General features: G+C 39.3%; 1 protein-coding gene across 7 annotated transcripts in view; it reads left to right on the top strand.

Annotated features, from left to right (window-relative positions):
- LOC109030233 (prolactin-releasing peptide receptor) overlaps positions 1-15,397 on the top strand; it is a 384,812-nt gene that overhangs the window by 141,801 nt on the left and 227,614 nt on the right. Inside the window, exon 2 of one of the 7 annotated variants that reach the window (XM_072303434.1) lies at positions 6,853-6,902. The exons of the other annotated variants lie outside the window; for them this stretch is intronic. The gene's annotated coding sequence lies outside the window, so the exon portion shown is untranslated. The remainder of the gene's footprint in view (positions 1-6,852; positions 6,903-15,397) is intronic. 7 annotated transcript variants of the gene reach the window in all.

Below are 15,397 nucleotides of genomic sequence, written 5' to 3'. Positions count from 1 at the left end.
CTCAAAGGAGCAGACTTTCTTGCTAACTTGTTGTCAAAGGACTGAAAACCACGTCAGCAATTACGGTGTCTCTTCATGCCCTCGCAAGAGGTAGGACTCAGACCTATTCAGCTACGTTTATTGTGGGATCCATTAAGAAAAACTTTGACTTTTAGATATTTAAAGACAAATGATTCATTTAAGAGCAAAGTTTTTTTTTTACACGTACACACACTGAAAAAAAGTTTCTTGAATCTTGAGTCCAGACTCTTAAAAAATTTGCCGAGCGAAAGTTTTCTTGTTTATTCGATTTTGCTGAATCGAGCCATCCTCTTTTTTAGGATGCTCTTTGAGTGAAGCGAAAATCCGATTGAATCTAGAATACTTTCTCCTGTCAAATTTTTAGGAGTCAAGACTCTGGATCCAAGAGACTTTTTTCTTCTAGTGATAAACAATTAAAATGCACGATTCTATTGCCCAAAATACGATTACGATGTAAAATAAGTAAAGAATGGGGTGAAATAAGTCTCACCATGTAAAATTTACGGATGCAAGGATGTATTATGTTAAAGTCCTACTGTAGATTTTCAAAAATTTGTTTTTGTTTAATTCCTCAGACTTTTCTCTGGCTTCAGACGAGAGATTTTTTAAAAAAAAAATTTAACACTGAAATTTTATGGATATCTGAAACAAATTTAAATAATTTTACTCGAAAGACCCTATGGATTTATTTTTTCCTCTTAGAGATAAAGTAGTGAAACTCCTGTAATCTATATAGTTGTAGAATAAGTTTAGGAATGAAACACCATTTTTTTTGAAAATCCATGCTGTCAGTAGACCCTGAAAAAGGTGTACCTTTAGGTAAAAAAAAAAACCATTATTTTAAGGAAAGCCTGTCTAATATTTTGGAAACACATAAGAATGGCGTTATCAGGGTGCCGTATTGCATTACTTTATGTGTCACAGAACATTGTACTCCTGATGGAACAACAATCAGAATTTAAAAAATACTTGGTCTTGAATTACAGCTAAAGATGTGTAAAATTTAATGAAGCAAAAAACGGTAAGTTGGAATTTTTTAGTCAACGTGCGTTATAAATTACAATAGCTGAAATCTTAACACAGAGGCGTGCGTCTACCGCAATCAGTTAGTGTAAGCAAAAAACTGAAAAAAACTTTCGACTGAAAATGACCCATGGCTCCCTTTAAGAGATAAGTTTATCATCGATGTGGCACCCTCTCCGTAGATCCCCGCTCACCCGCCGACCCACACTCGAGCGACAACAATGCTGCCATAATACGAGGTACTCGTTTGTAATTAAATTTATAATCAAACCACGCTCCACGTTAAACCGCGCACCGTCCGCCTCGCGGAGGGGGGCTCGGGGGCCGCGCGGAGGGATCCCTTTTAGAAATGAGTCGGCGTCTTAACCTCAAGCCGTCCGTTATCTTTCGACGAGGCTCGGTTGTCGTCCGTGATGTTGTGAAAAAAACCCGCCGATATCCCCCGCCCTGGATCCGCGATTAAAACGGACAACACAGCGGAAAACTCGGCTGAAATGAACGAGATAGGACGAACGGGGATTAGGTCCGATCCCGGTCCTGCTTCTCGAGAAGAATCCCGCGTGAACGCTCAGACGTCGCCAATTTTCTCCCGATGGAACGTGTTTTTTAAGAAAGTTCTGAATGCTCTTGTTTGAAATTTTCAGCAGGGTGTGCACAAGTCCAGAATTTCCGGAAATAGTACTGATTTTTTAAGGGCGGTCCGGAAGTACTGAAAAAGTGCGGAAATTTTGCAAGAAAGTCCGAATTTTTTTCATTTTTGTCGCAATTTGAGCGGGTATTTCAAATTTTTAAAATTTTACGAATTTCGTCAGTTGAAGGTATTAGAAAAGTACTGAATTTTTCTGTTGAGGAGGTACTGATTTTCGTGGGCATATAATGTAAAAGTACTGATTTTTGGCCAGCCTGTTTTAGTAGACACTCTGTTTCAGATACTTTTGATCAGAGTGCGAATAAATTTACCCGAAGGGAAGAAAAAGGGAGGAGATGGGAGGAGAACAGGAATGAAAAAAGTGAGAGAGAAAAGATTCTTCCGCTACTCCTCCCTCTTTTTCTTCCTCTTCTTTCCTTGGTTTTCCCTTTTCTTTTCTGCTTTTCCTCATTTTCCTATTTGCCCGACTTTTCCTCGCCTTTTCCTCGCCTTTTCCTCGCCTTTTCTTACAATCTCTTCCTTGTTTTTCCTTCTCGTCTTCTTCCTCTCCTCCCTCCTTCTTTTCTTTTTCTTCCTCTTGTTAACCTTCCTCTTCTCTTGTACATTCGAATGTTACGGTTTCAGGACATTTTGTCAACGATTTTTTGTCCGCGCACCTTTTTTGTGCAGTAGTTTACGCCCACACGTAAAATAAGCAACAGTGACTTGATACAAGCGTTATATTTTAGTCGGTATGTAAAATTATATTGACAATATGGAAATGAGAAATTGAGAGAGAAGGAGGTGTTGTTATGGTTGCTCATTTTCTAAATGAAATGTTATTACTTTCTCCTTTTGAATCATCTTTTTAAATTGTCTTTGGTGAATATTTGGTTTTATTTCTATCCTTAAAATATTCGATGTACAATATACCTTATATACGTATAGGTATTTTTTTTTTATTTTTTTTTTAATTTTTTCTTTACGAAATTATACTTCATTTTGAAAACATTTATATTTTTAAAACGTGACAAATATTTGTCAAACCTTTTCCAAGTGACATTAATAATCTTAATGAGCCGCATTTGTTCCCGAGAGAAACTGCAAAAATGAATAAAAGCGGAAAAAAACCAAGAAGCACGCAATCTTTAGTTTTAACCCATTTTCACAGCGATCTTTTAGAGTCAAATACGACAGATTTTGAGCGTTTGGTTGCTCGTACACCTCGCTGCAGCACAATATAAGCACAAAATATGAAAGAAAAAATTAAAGTGCTTTGGAAATCATTAAATTTGACACGGAACCACCAATATTTAAAAAACACACATCATATCATTATTCTCCTTTGATAAATTGACACATATTTTTTCCCCATCAATTTAAATGAGAATAATCAATGTAGAGTGTGCAAACATTTCAAAATCATGAGTTAAATTAGGGTAGCGAGAAAGTAAAAACGCTGACCATGCGAGTATAAATATTAAAGCCTAACAGAGCGGTGCGGCGTGCTGCCAGCGCAAGAGACTCACTGGCGCCTACAAACCTAAGTGGATACTTCACGCATTGTACAATGCTTGAAGTATCCACTTAGGTTTGTAGGCGCCAATGCGCGTTCCGCGCTGGCCGCCCGCCCGCCGTGCGGCGGCGCCTGAAGCAACTATTTCACAACAGAGGTGTTGCACAGTATTATACGAAATTGAACGTATCAAGAATGACAGGCATTCTTTAAAAGTACAAATCTTTCCTCGCAAAGTAAATCAAGATACTTATCGTACACAGGAAAAATCTAAGAGCCTTTAGCTGAGGCAAATATAGAGGTTTATTCGGTTCAGGTATAACGAGAATTTCTTGAAAGATGATTAAGTACTCTCACACCTAAGAGGTGTAGAGAGTTTAAGTGAATTTTGTCTCATGAAATTGACGCTCCCCCATTTTTACCAACACTCTCAACTATATATTATTCTCCGTTGGACCAAACAGACAGAACAAAAAAACAAGCGAACCCTCATTCTTCCAAGACGTTATACATTTTCATCCAAAAACGTCGTGAGCAATGGTCGTTTGTATTTACACGTGGGCCAATTAACTTTGGGTCTCAATTGGCAAGTGGACCAAAACTCCCGTGCCGAAAAAACGCGTGGACGTAAATTACTGGAAAAAACAGGTGCGCGGACAAAAAATCGTTGACGAAATGTCCTATAACCAATGTTACCAAATTTTTCCCATGGAATGTGTATGTTTGAGGAAATGTATACATTCTATTTGAAATTGTTAATCATTTTTGAATAACCTTAATCTGACAGACTTTATTTCTTTTCTCTGGGAGAGGGGGATGTTTGACATGACATCTGAAAAAAACACATGAGTTCTTTATGACTCCTGCTGCATGTCAGATGAAAACAGCTTTTTAGAAGGAGGAGAAAACGAAGGAGGAAAAGAAAATTAAAACGAAAAATAGGAAGAAGAAGTGGAAGGAGGGTAGGGAGAAAAAACAAAGAACATCCTCTCTGCAATTCCTCTTTTTTTGTTTTTATCTTTTTTTTTGTTCTTCCTCTCATTCTTCATCCTCTACTTCTTTCTGCTGTCTCTCCTCTCCATCTCGTCATATCCTCCTTTATTCTCCAGCTCCCTAAAAAATTCGTACTTTATCATCGAAGTTTTGGCAACATTCGAATGCTCAAACGGCGTTCTTCGTCACCACGGCATGACAGCATGGTAGTAATGTTAAGTTTTCGGAAGGAACCAAATTTTGCACCTCTTTCCCTTTGTGTCAAGATGTGGAAAAGCTAGGTCAAAAATGGTGTCGAGGACCTTGGAAAAGCGGTGGATACCGATATTTATCAGGGGACGACAAATATCCAGGAAAATCAGGGAAACGATGGGAAAAGCAGGGACTTTCCTCCTCTTTTGGTTGTTTCCGCTCCAGGGCCGATTAGTGTGTAAATTTGGGGGTTCGCGACTCGCGGTGACTCTGCGCTTTAGAGTTAGTCAAAAGATGAGAGTATCAACGGGTTTCCTCAAAACCCCTTTAACTTTCCCCAAAAGGATCAAAGGGAAAAGCGGACGATCCTCCAGATTTTTATTCGCAAATTTTCTTTGAAAATTAGGGAAATTTAAAGAAGGATTGCATTTATACAATCGGGACACCCTGTTTTTTTTTTTTTTTTTTTTTTTTTTTTTTTCTTAAAAAAATTGAGATTATGAGAAAAGATGAAAGCTCAGATTTCTTTTTTTCAGTTTCCGCGCCAGTTCTATTTAGGATAACTCACAACTTCAGGTTTATAATATCTTCTGATACTAGCTCCACACCACTAGACATTTTTTGATGCTTTCATTTTTCCACTTCCTATGCAGTTTGGCAGCGCCTAACTCTTCAGAACACTACATAAGTATAGTACTGCTACTTAACAGAACACTACAGAAGTATAGTAATAGCTAGAGTATGGACAGATCGCTTCATGGAGGGCTTAGGGCCCAAAAGTGCAGCCACCCTTCTAACCAACTTCTAACGCACAAAATTTCACTGCCAGTCTGTAGATTCCAATTCTAACCAAGATGGCTAAGAATGTACATAAAATGAGCGTTCTTCCGCAAAAATGAGTAAACTTATGCAAAACTAAGTCAAATACGTGCTTTCTAAACGATGGTTCGTAATAATTGTACTGATAAATCGCTCTGGATAGTTGAAATTCATAGGTTGGCTGCATTTCCGGGCCCTAACTTCATTCGCAGAGGCATCGGTGAAGGCCTGATGGATTTTCGGAGTTTCACATCTTCTGTCTATACTCTCGCTATACAGGTACTCTATACAGAAAAAGAATGCAGATAATTGACTGAAATTTTCACAAAAATCCGCACAACCATTTTCATGTATGAAATTAAATTGCCCAATACAATTCGACAACAGCTGATGTGGCTTGGTTCCTCGCTGCTCAACATGGTTCATTTGTTTCTGCATTTAAATTAGCGAAATCCGCGGAGTTTTCCGCGCCAAACCGACAATGGCGGGAGCGTTTGCTGCTATTTAATCAACTTCCGGGTAACGGCGTGGTTTCAATGCTTGCACCGACTCACAAACCTACACGATCTGAATGCGTAAATTTCCCTACCACGCCTCTGCAAGTATTCATCTACGTCATCGGCAGATTTGCGAATTCCCTTCGCAATCGCTTCATTCTCCATTTCGCCGGAGAACTTCACCGTCCTCTCCCCGCCGCGCACTCTACCGCACGCATTCATCATTAAAAACGGGCTGCATTCATCCAGAAGAAGCCGACACACATCTCCTCAGCCATGCCGAATTTCCTGAGGAAGTGATCCGTGCAACTTTTAAATGGACCGCTTGAAGCAGAAAGGAATCAAGCCGTATCAACTATTACCAGATTTAATCTGACAATTTAATTTTTTGCAGGAGAACGTTTGTGCGGATTCCTTTGAACATTTTTAGGAATTTGCTTCAAACTATGCAGAAAATTCACTGAAATGTTCACAAAAATTCGCACAACCGTTTTCATGTCAAAAATTAAATTTCCCAACTAAATTTGACAAAAGCTGATGTGGCTTGGTTCCTTTCTGCTTAACGCGGTCCGAAAGGACGTATTTAAAACGACTTAAACCGCGGAAGATGCACTTTGTGTTGTTTGGAGACTCCCTGGGGTGCCAAAATGGTCATTCGGCCAATTATTTCACGCGATTCGGGATATCTCAGCCCTAACCTTAAGACGACTTACGCGAACGATTTACCTTACGTGCTTTAGGAGACTCCCAGGGATGCAAAAACGGCCTCTCGGCCGATTATTTCTCGCGATTTGGGATATTTCAGCCGTAACCTTCAGACGACTTACGCAGACGATCTACCTTACGTGCTTTTGGAGACTCCCAGGGGTGCAAAAACGGTCATTCGGCCGAACGTTTAACGCGATTCGGGATCTCTCAGCGGTGACCTTAAAATGACTCCAAGCGCGGACAATGTACTTTATGTGGTTTCAGAAATGCAAAAACAGACCTGACAGAAATATACCTGAGGAGCGACGAAATCAACCCCTTTTCTTGAGTAAAAATTGAACATTCCAGCAAACGATTCTCCTTTTTATGTTTTCACTTTATGATGAATTTTAACATGAAAAGTCAATTGTTCCATAAACTCAATGTCGTTAACCACTGTTCATTTTATGTTCCAGGTGAGGATTGTCACGGGGCAAATATGCTGCAACTATTATTTATTTGTTAGGTAAGAAATTGTGCCCTGAACATTACCGTCTTGATGATTTGTGAATTGCTCTTGTGAAATTTGCAGTCAGTTATGGTTAAATTGCGAAACTGCGTATATTTATCACATGGTTTCAAAACATCCGTTCCTATTTTATTTTTTGAGGAGGAATAAGCTACGTTTATAGCTTGACATTTTTACAGAATATTCCGCTAATGGTGAAAAAAATGCGGAAAGTTTCCGATGAATTACGTCGATTAGTTTTTTCAAGGAAACGATAAAGTATGACAGGAAGTCTGCATTGTCGCAAACGGTGGTACGAGATTTCGCACTTTAGCCATCAATATGTTTCGCAACGCGTATCGATAAATTAATTTAAATTCACGTAAATACGCAAAATTTCAAAATTTTATCAATCGCAAAACAGTTTCGGTATCTCGCTGTTTACATCGTTTACATTCAGTGTAGATACACCTTGAAGTCGAGACTAATTCGGTCCTCGCAGGAATCCAACCAAAGGAATTGTCTCGTTGCACAGTGGATCGAGTTAATGAAAGAGGTTGGACAAAAACTGCAAATTTTGACATTTATCTCGTCTCATTTTAAATTCTATGGGGTGTTTCTGAAAATAAATTTCCCGAGGAATGGAACCACTTTTAGAACCTCAAAATTCCATGTAGATGGAGTTATGAGCGTTAAAAAATTCTAAATTTTGTCCGACCTCTCCCATTGACTCGGTTCACTATGCGTCGGGGGAGTATCGCGAAAAGCGGATCGTAAAACGCGCGATCCCTTCTGTATGCAGCAACGTGAGCGAGCGGCGGGGGCGTGCGGCGGGTTGCCGGACACCGGTCTGAAGGGGCACGTGTTGCTCGTTACGTTAACGAAGAGCGACGCCAGTGCAAACAGACGGAAGCCCGACCCGTCTCCGCGGCGGTGTCGGCGGCGGCAACGATACCGCCCCTTTAAGCTGATTTCCCCGCCGAGTGCACTTGTCGCTGCCCGTTACGGAGCTTGTCGGCACGGCCTTTGAATTCGTAGCCGTGCCCGGGAAAAACGGCGTGAGAACCTTGGCACATTGCCAATTTCCCTCTCTAAAATGCGGATTTTCGGAGAGTTTTTGGATGGTTTTTTGTTAAAAAATGTTCGAGAGCATTCTACACGCTTTATTGAAACTGTCGATGGACCAGCAGACTGATTATTGAAAGTTTAAAGCAGCCTGTGGGTCGATTATTGAAATCGATAGACGAGCTATAGACAAAGAAGACAAAAGGGATTTAGAGGGATCCTATCGGTGGAAGCGGGTGGTTGCAATGGACTAAGGAGGTAGGTAATAGACCAACTAACGGGAACCCACGAGAGACCCGATAGTTAGTCTATCATTTACCGTCTTAGTCTATGAAAACCACCCATTTCAACCAACAGGATCGCTCTATACTCCGTATGTCTTCTTTGTCTATAGCTTTGTCCATAAATTTCAATAATTGGCCCGCAGCGGATGATTATTGAAAGTTTAAAGCAGCCTGATAAGACATCGAATCGGGATATATTTCTTGGTTGAGATAGGACTGTGTCTTGTCTTGTCAGGCGGACATAGTTTAATAATCGGGCCGGGTGAAGAGAGAGGAGAGTAAAATGAAGGGGAATGAATGAGAAGAAATAGAAAAAAAGAAGGAGAAGAAGGTAAGAAATAAGAGGCGAGAAAAGAAAAAGAAAAGTATGGAGGAAAGGAAGCAGAACTAGAGGACAAGAGGGAGAGGAAGAAGAGGATGAAAAAAAGGAGGAGGGAGGAGAAACATAGGAGAAAGAGTTAGCAGGCGACGAATTGGAGGAAGAGGACGAAGAAGTAATTGCGAGAGAATGAGAGAAAATAAAGGAAGGGAATTAGAGAGAAATTTCGACGCAAAAAGTTTGGTCAATAGAGGAGTTAAAACATAAAATAACCCTATAGCCTTCGGTTAACAATTTCAAGAGAAAATGCCAGTTAGTTTTCTTGAAGAAATTCAATGAAAAACGAGTGGTGAAAACCAACTTCGCAATCCGAGAAGAATGTATTTCTCAGTCTCTCCATTGTTTTCTGCGCTAAATTCACCGCAAACTGTACCAAAATCAACACAAAATTTATGTTGGTTTGTGTCTCACTTCCCATGTTAACCATAAGTAACACAAGAACACAAATATTTTTATTCGTGGAGGAAAGAGAGAAAGTGAGAGGCGAGAGAAAGGGAGGAATATGAAGAAGTTGAAGTAGAAAAATTGAAGAAAAATACTAGGAGGAGAAAAAGATGAGTAAGGAAGTGAGAAAGAAGATTAGCACGAAGATGAGGAACAAGATTAGTAGTAGTATAAAAGAGGAGGAAAATTAAGAAGAATAATAAGAAAAAAGGGAGAGTAAGAAGAAGAGACAGAAGAGTGAGAAGAGTAGGAAGAAGGGAAAATGGAAGAGACGGAGGGATTTATTTTCCTTTACCTTTTTTCTCTTAATCTTCAGTTTTTTCTCAATCTCCTCCCCTCTTCTCATCCGACTTTTCCTCTCCTGAAACACAAATTTTGAGGAAAGATTAAAGATATTTGGACGTATTTATGCTAAAAGGAACTATGCGCATAGGATTTTGTGACATAGTTCCTTGTAGCATAAATTCGTCCATTTTTTCTGTAATCCTTGTTGGCAACGTTCAAATGTTCATTGGGCGTTTTTGCCGAGTGCACTAAAACGCAGTGCGGCTAACAGCTTGTTACCGCTTGGCGGTGACCGAGCCGCTTGATTGATGTCACGTCCCAACAGAACAGATACGGCGCCATTGCCCGTGCTGTTGTTGATGTTGCTGTTGACGTTCGTGAACGGAATCTACTTCTGCTAAGTCTGGGTCGTACACAGAAAGAGAGTGCAAAATTTCTCCTCATAGTTTCCTTTTAATTTTTCTTTTTAATTGTTTTCAAGAGATTTGAGTAAAAAATGAAAGAAAAATTTATCTCTTAGTCGCACTTTTTCCCCCGTTTTTTCTTTCGTTATTTATGTTTCTTTTCTTTCTTTTTTTTGTTTTCTTTTTCTTTATTTTTTTCTTGTTTTCTTTTTCTTTATTTTTTTCTTGTTTTCTTTTTCTTTATTTTTTTCTTGTTTTCTTTTTCTTTCTTTTTTTCTTGTTTTCTTTTTCTTTATTTTTTTCTTGTTTTCTTTTTCTTTATTTTTTCTCTTTTTCTTTTTCTTTCGGTTTTTTCCTCTTTTTCTTTTTTCCCCTTTTCCCGTATTTTTTTTTTCTTTTTATTTCTTTCTTATTAAATTCAAGGTTCTTTGAATAAAGGTAAAGTCCTTAGGACCTATCTTCAACCGCCCGTTTGTTTTGGTCCCTTTCGTCATTTCAAGGTCCATTCGTCAATGACCATTTTCAAAGTCACAAGTTGACACGGCTCATATCTATGTGCAAACAGTGACAAATCATAAATCGCCTTCAATTTGGCGTGATACTACAAACTTACCGCAAAGCGCTATTAGTTGCGTATTGGATATCTGCACTCGCCATGGCATTTTAACCAGCGTCTACAGCCTCAGGAACTAACAACTTCATTGCGTTCCCGGTACTGATCCTGCTATTGATATGCAGAAATTGAATCGTTCGATTTGAGGTCGACCCAACTCTGAGGAAAAGTACGTCTGATAGTGACTCTTGAGATTTTGAGCAAATCGCTATTTTTGCTCAAAAGACACCTCTCTTTAAGGGCTGTATATATAGTCATTCCTCGAATAGCTTTTTTCTTTGAACAGCTCCTTTTCTTAGGGGACTACTTTTTCCTTCTAGTGTGATAAAGGGAGATTCAAGTCCTAAAAATAACATCATTAAAAAGACAATATTTGCCAATCTTGAGGATTGTTCAGCAGTATAACTTTGGAAATAGACCCCTTCAAGGCGATTACAATGAGTTGTCACTGTAAAAAGTACAAGATACGGAAGAAAAAGTTCAATGATTTTGACAAACTAGGCAGGTGCCAACGTACCTTGAAATTTCCAAAACTCGCAATTTATTTTCTTCCGTATTTTATATTTTTTGTAATGGCTAATCATTGTAATCATCTCTTTAAAAAACCCATTCCCAAAGTTATAATACCAAGTTTTACATGACGTTTGCAAAATTGTCCTTTTATGCTGACATTTTATGGATATCCTTGAATCTCCCTCAATTATAATATGGGTTAATAATTACATGGGGTCTCTGAATGGAAAGAAGCTGTTTTAGGAACGACCATAAATGAATCAGTGAGAACGAAAACACACCAACTCTGTAACTCGGAAATGCTTAGTTGCTATTAAAGACAGTCAATTTTCACAAAAGTAATTGAAGTTAGCGCATCTGTTCAGTTTGGACCTTTCAAGAGTCCTTCAGTACTTGTCCTTCGAATCTTTTCATCCCGAAAAATATTTTTCTTAGGCTAACTTCTTCACCTACTGTGCAGTTTTGTGTGTGTCTTGATTATTTTCATTTTGTCGAGTTGGTGTGTTTTCGTTCTCACTGATTCAAATGCACTGAAAAAAATCTCGGTGTATTTACTGAGAAAAGGGTAAAATTACCAAGAATTCAGGGTTCTATTTGATCCCAGTTTTTTTTTGGTAAAATTATCATTTATGGAATCGGTAATTTTACCGAGAAATCTCGGTAAAAACGCCAATATTTTTTATGGACTGTGGTAGAATTACCGAGATAAAATGGCAAAGTTACCGGGAATTGATTACCAATAAAAGTGGTATTCTTACCTGAAAAAAAAACAGTAAAAATACCGGTTTTTCGGTAAGCTTACCAGTCTGTCTTGGTAAAATTACCAATAATTGGTAAAAAAAGTGAGATGGTAAAGGTATACCAACGGACCGTGGTAAAAACGCCGAGAATTTTTTTTCAGTGTATACGACCCTATAAATACGGCCCTGAGACACTTGAAACATTTTCGGACGGCACTGTTGGCAACGCTAGAAAGAGTAATGGGTCGGGGCATCTTGGATCAGCGGCCAAATGAAGGCAGGTAACAATAAAGTGCGCGCCCGCCACAGTTTATGAGGGTGCTGCCCCCCTTCCCCCCGCTGTGACATAACCGAACCACACAAGATGTTGCCGAAATCCGTGATAAATGAATTAACCGGTGTGCTGTTAATATGACAAAAATTCCGATGTGGAAGTGATAATTGGCCGGTGAGTGAGCTGTGCTGTCGTGTTAGGGAAGAGAGCAGTAAGCGCATTTGTGTATGAGCCATGGTTAGCACATACTCTTATGTGTCTCGAGGCTCACTGCGGACTGCACTTACGGCTCTCTTCCGTAGCACGGCGGTGTGGGCGACGAGGTGGCAGACTGCGAGGCAGTCAAGGCGAAAGTTGAATTTAGGGCAATCTTTGCTGGTCCTAAAAATGTTGAAGTAGCGGTGGCATAGTGCTTTGTTGCCGCACGGTGATCGTTAGGATCCGGCGCTTTTATGTTGTTATGACGTTTTAATGCCTTTATCGACTGGTTTAGAGTAGAGTGGCTAAATAGGAAGAGTACGGACAGGTTAGTATTTTTGAGGTAGGTCATGGAGCTTTTAGGGCCCAAAAGGGCACCCAACTTATAAATTACAATTATCCAGAGTGATTTATTATTACAAATGTGATGACCCATCGTTTGCAAAGCAAGTGTCTGACTTAGTTTTTGCATGAATCTACTCATTCTTGCAGAAGAAGGCTCCTTTAAGAACATTCTTGGCCATCTCGGTTTGATATTGGAATCTGAAGATTGGCAGTGACATTTTTTGTGTTCGGAGGTTCGGAGGCCATTTTGGGCCGCTAAAGGCTCCATATTTCGACAAGTCGGTACGTTCCCCATGTAGGTTTTTTAGTTAAGGGGACCTGAATATGAAGATAATAGATATGTCCAAACATTGAGTCTTAGGGCCAAAGAGTGCAGTCGATCTCCCCACAAGGAAAGCAGTTGATAAGTGTCGCTACCAACCGTAACATTCAAATCGATAATACAAATGCCGAACCACACATCTCTATTGCGATTTTTCAAAATTTCCGCTCTGATCTCATTTTGGCGGAGAGATTAAACAAGGCAACTTTATAGCTTGAAATTCACATGGAATATCCAGCTTACAAAGATGAAAATTCAAGGGAGTATTCAAGAATAGTGTATTTTTCCTTCGGAAAATACACTTAAATTACGTTGAGTAGAATGCTAAAGAAAGAGTGAAATATGATGGGAAGTTTGCAACGTCGCAAACGGAGGTACCTTGTGGATAGGAAGTTTTGCAAGAAATGAGGGTGTGTAAATTATTGGAATGGCTTTGTGGGGATAAATAACTTTGGTGGCTGGATATCGCCGAGCGACACAGAGCGCTGTGAGAACGGCTCGCGAGTATGTATTTTCATCTGAAATTCTGATAATTAAGTTGATTAATTGATCAATTTTTTTCTCGAATATTAAGATACGTGACCGCGTAAGAAAATGTATACCATCATAATAGCGTGAGAGCGTGGATAATATCGGTGCATTCGGATGATTCGGACGTATTTCCTCGTTTCAGTCCGTGAATCAGACGCAAGAATCGCCTTCAAATCGGCAGGTAGGCAAAATGGCCTCCTGGGAGTTCGAATAGTGGTATTCCTTACTTTGAGCCAGAGTTCACTATTCCACTGTGCTAAGGAGGAACGCAAACGCTACCGTACGAACATTCGAATGTTGCCAAATCTGTATTGCTAAAACATATATTTTAGGTGAATATTATGATAATTTTTTCTTCACATCGCCAAAAACTTTCAACCGCAGTGTGGATAGAATTCTCTGAAAAATAGATCACAAAAACTCAAAATCAAGTTTCCGTAACAACTCATAAAGTGTATTCCACAATCATTTCAGGATGGAAAACGTCAACATTTTCAAGCTTAATTGCTTGAATGGAGGTTTTACGTCGTAAAGCGAGGCTACAAAGCTATATTTAAGAGTCTAATCTACTGTCTACAGAGGAACGAATTCGCAGCATCTCTACTTACAACTCTACCGTTCCTACTTTTCAAAAACTTCGCTAAACCACTCACGACCAAAGCTGCCAGACGCTAGGGTAAATTAGTACGGCATATTATTAAAAACCCTTGCAAAGATATATCTCTGAAGTCATGGCGTTGAATTTTCATAAAAATTCGTAAAACAGATTATGACAAAGGCCTCTGTAAACCTTTTTTGATTAAAATGTAAACCATAATGATCTTGAAACTAGAAAAATCGCGAATCTCGTTTTTGATAGCTCTATCTTTTATTTCCTTATAATAGAACTATACTATACTATACTATTGCTTGAAATTTAAAGAAAATACCATTCACACTGTATTTAAAAATGAGGGAAGTTTTTTTTAGAAATGAAGTTGATCTAAAAAAATAGATTGTGTTGAGATGCCTGCAGCGTCGCCAACCGAGACTCTAGTTTTTTTGGTTTCACCTATGCGACGCGACAATATGATGTTTTCCGAAGGACAGAACTCGGCGCTCCTATGGTGTAAACACGTATCTCAAATTCCACGTGATCCCTATTGTACATATGAATCTATACTTTCTGGGGCTCATGCGAAAATCAAGACAAGCCATTACGTCAAAGAAGCGACGAACTGCACTGCCACGAATACGGTCCACAGCGACAGGGATGCAACTTCATAATCGTGTGGTGGTTCGCTTGTTAGAAATGGTTGGCAGACTCTCATTTTAATTACCGTGAAGACCATTTAATTGAAGTTCGGGGAAGTTTTCCGCGCTGCCTTTCGTGATAATCAATACGGAAGTGAATACTTTTTCCGTGAGGACGATCAGGCGGTGGTGGAGAAAGAAAGCAGATACGAGATGTGTGTTTTTTATATTTTCGTTGAATTTTACGTTTTGCTCCCTCGGAGAAAAATAAATGAAACTTTTTTAAAAACATTGCAGCGAAGGCAATGGAGATCATAAAGTTCCGAGACGGGGAACAATGATGATTGGGTTTGCTCCTCAAGAGCAAACATTGGAACCGGAAATTTGCAAGGCAACAAATTGGAACCCGTGTTTTTGCAGTTGCAACATCAATATGCGGGCCATTGCCTCCCTGTTTATTTTTGCTCCGCTTACAGGTCGGGCCCAGATACGGCGGCCTTTCAATAATTGACCTGTTCAGAGCAATGCACTTCCGTTGGAGTGATTGTGCATATTCACATGCTCTCAGTTGCCATATTTCCCTGCTAATTATTGGCGAAATTATGCGGAAATTGCAATGACTTTGTACGTGAGCTTTCGTGAACTATAGCTTTTGATATATGACGAAATATGTCGGTCCTATAGCAATATTGCATCGGAATATGGTTGTTTCAGCAGTATGGTGTGTTAGTAAACTGTCGATTCATGTATGAAGAGTATTTGCTCTCTGTTTATTTTTTCTCGGTTTTCTCTTTTTTTATTGAAAAAGAGGTTTTTCGATTAAATGAACTATTACTCTCCCAATGTCGCTGACACTTTCCTTTCAAAAATGAAGAGTGATGAT

Source organism: Bemisia tabaci, chromosome 8 (assembly GCF_918797505.1).
Source record: "Bemisia tabaci chromosome 8, PGI_BMITA_v3".
Taxonomy (NCBI): Eukaryota; Metazoa; Arthropoda; class Insecta; order Hemiptera; family Aleyrodidae; genus Bemisia; species Bemisia tabaci.
The sequence above is the reverse complement of the archived record's forward strand: the minus strand, read 5'-3'. Positions and strand labels throughout refer to the sequence as shown.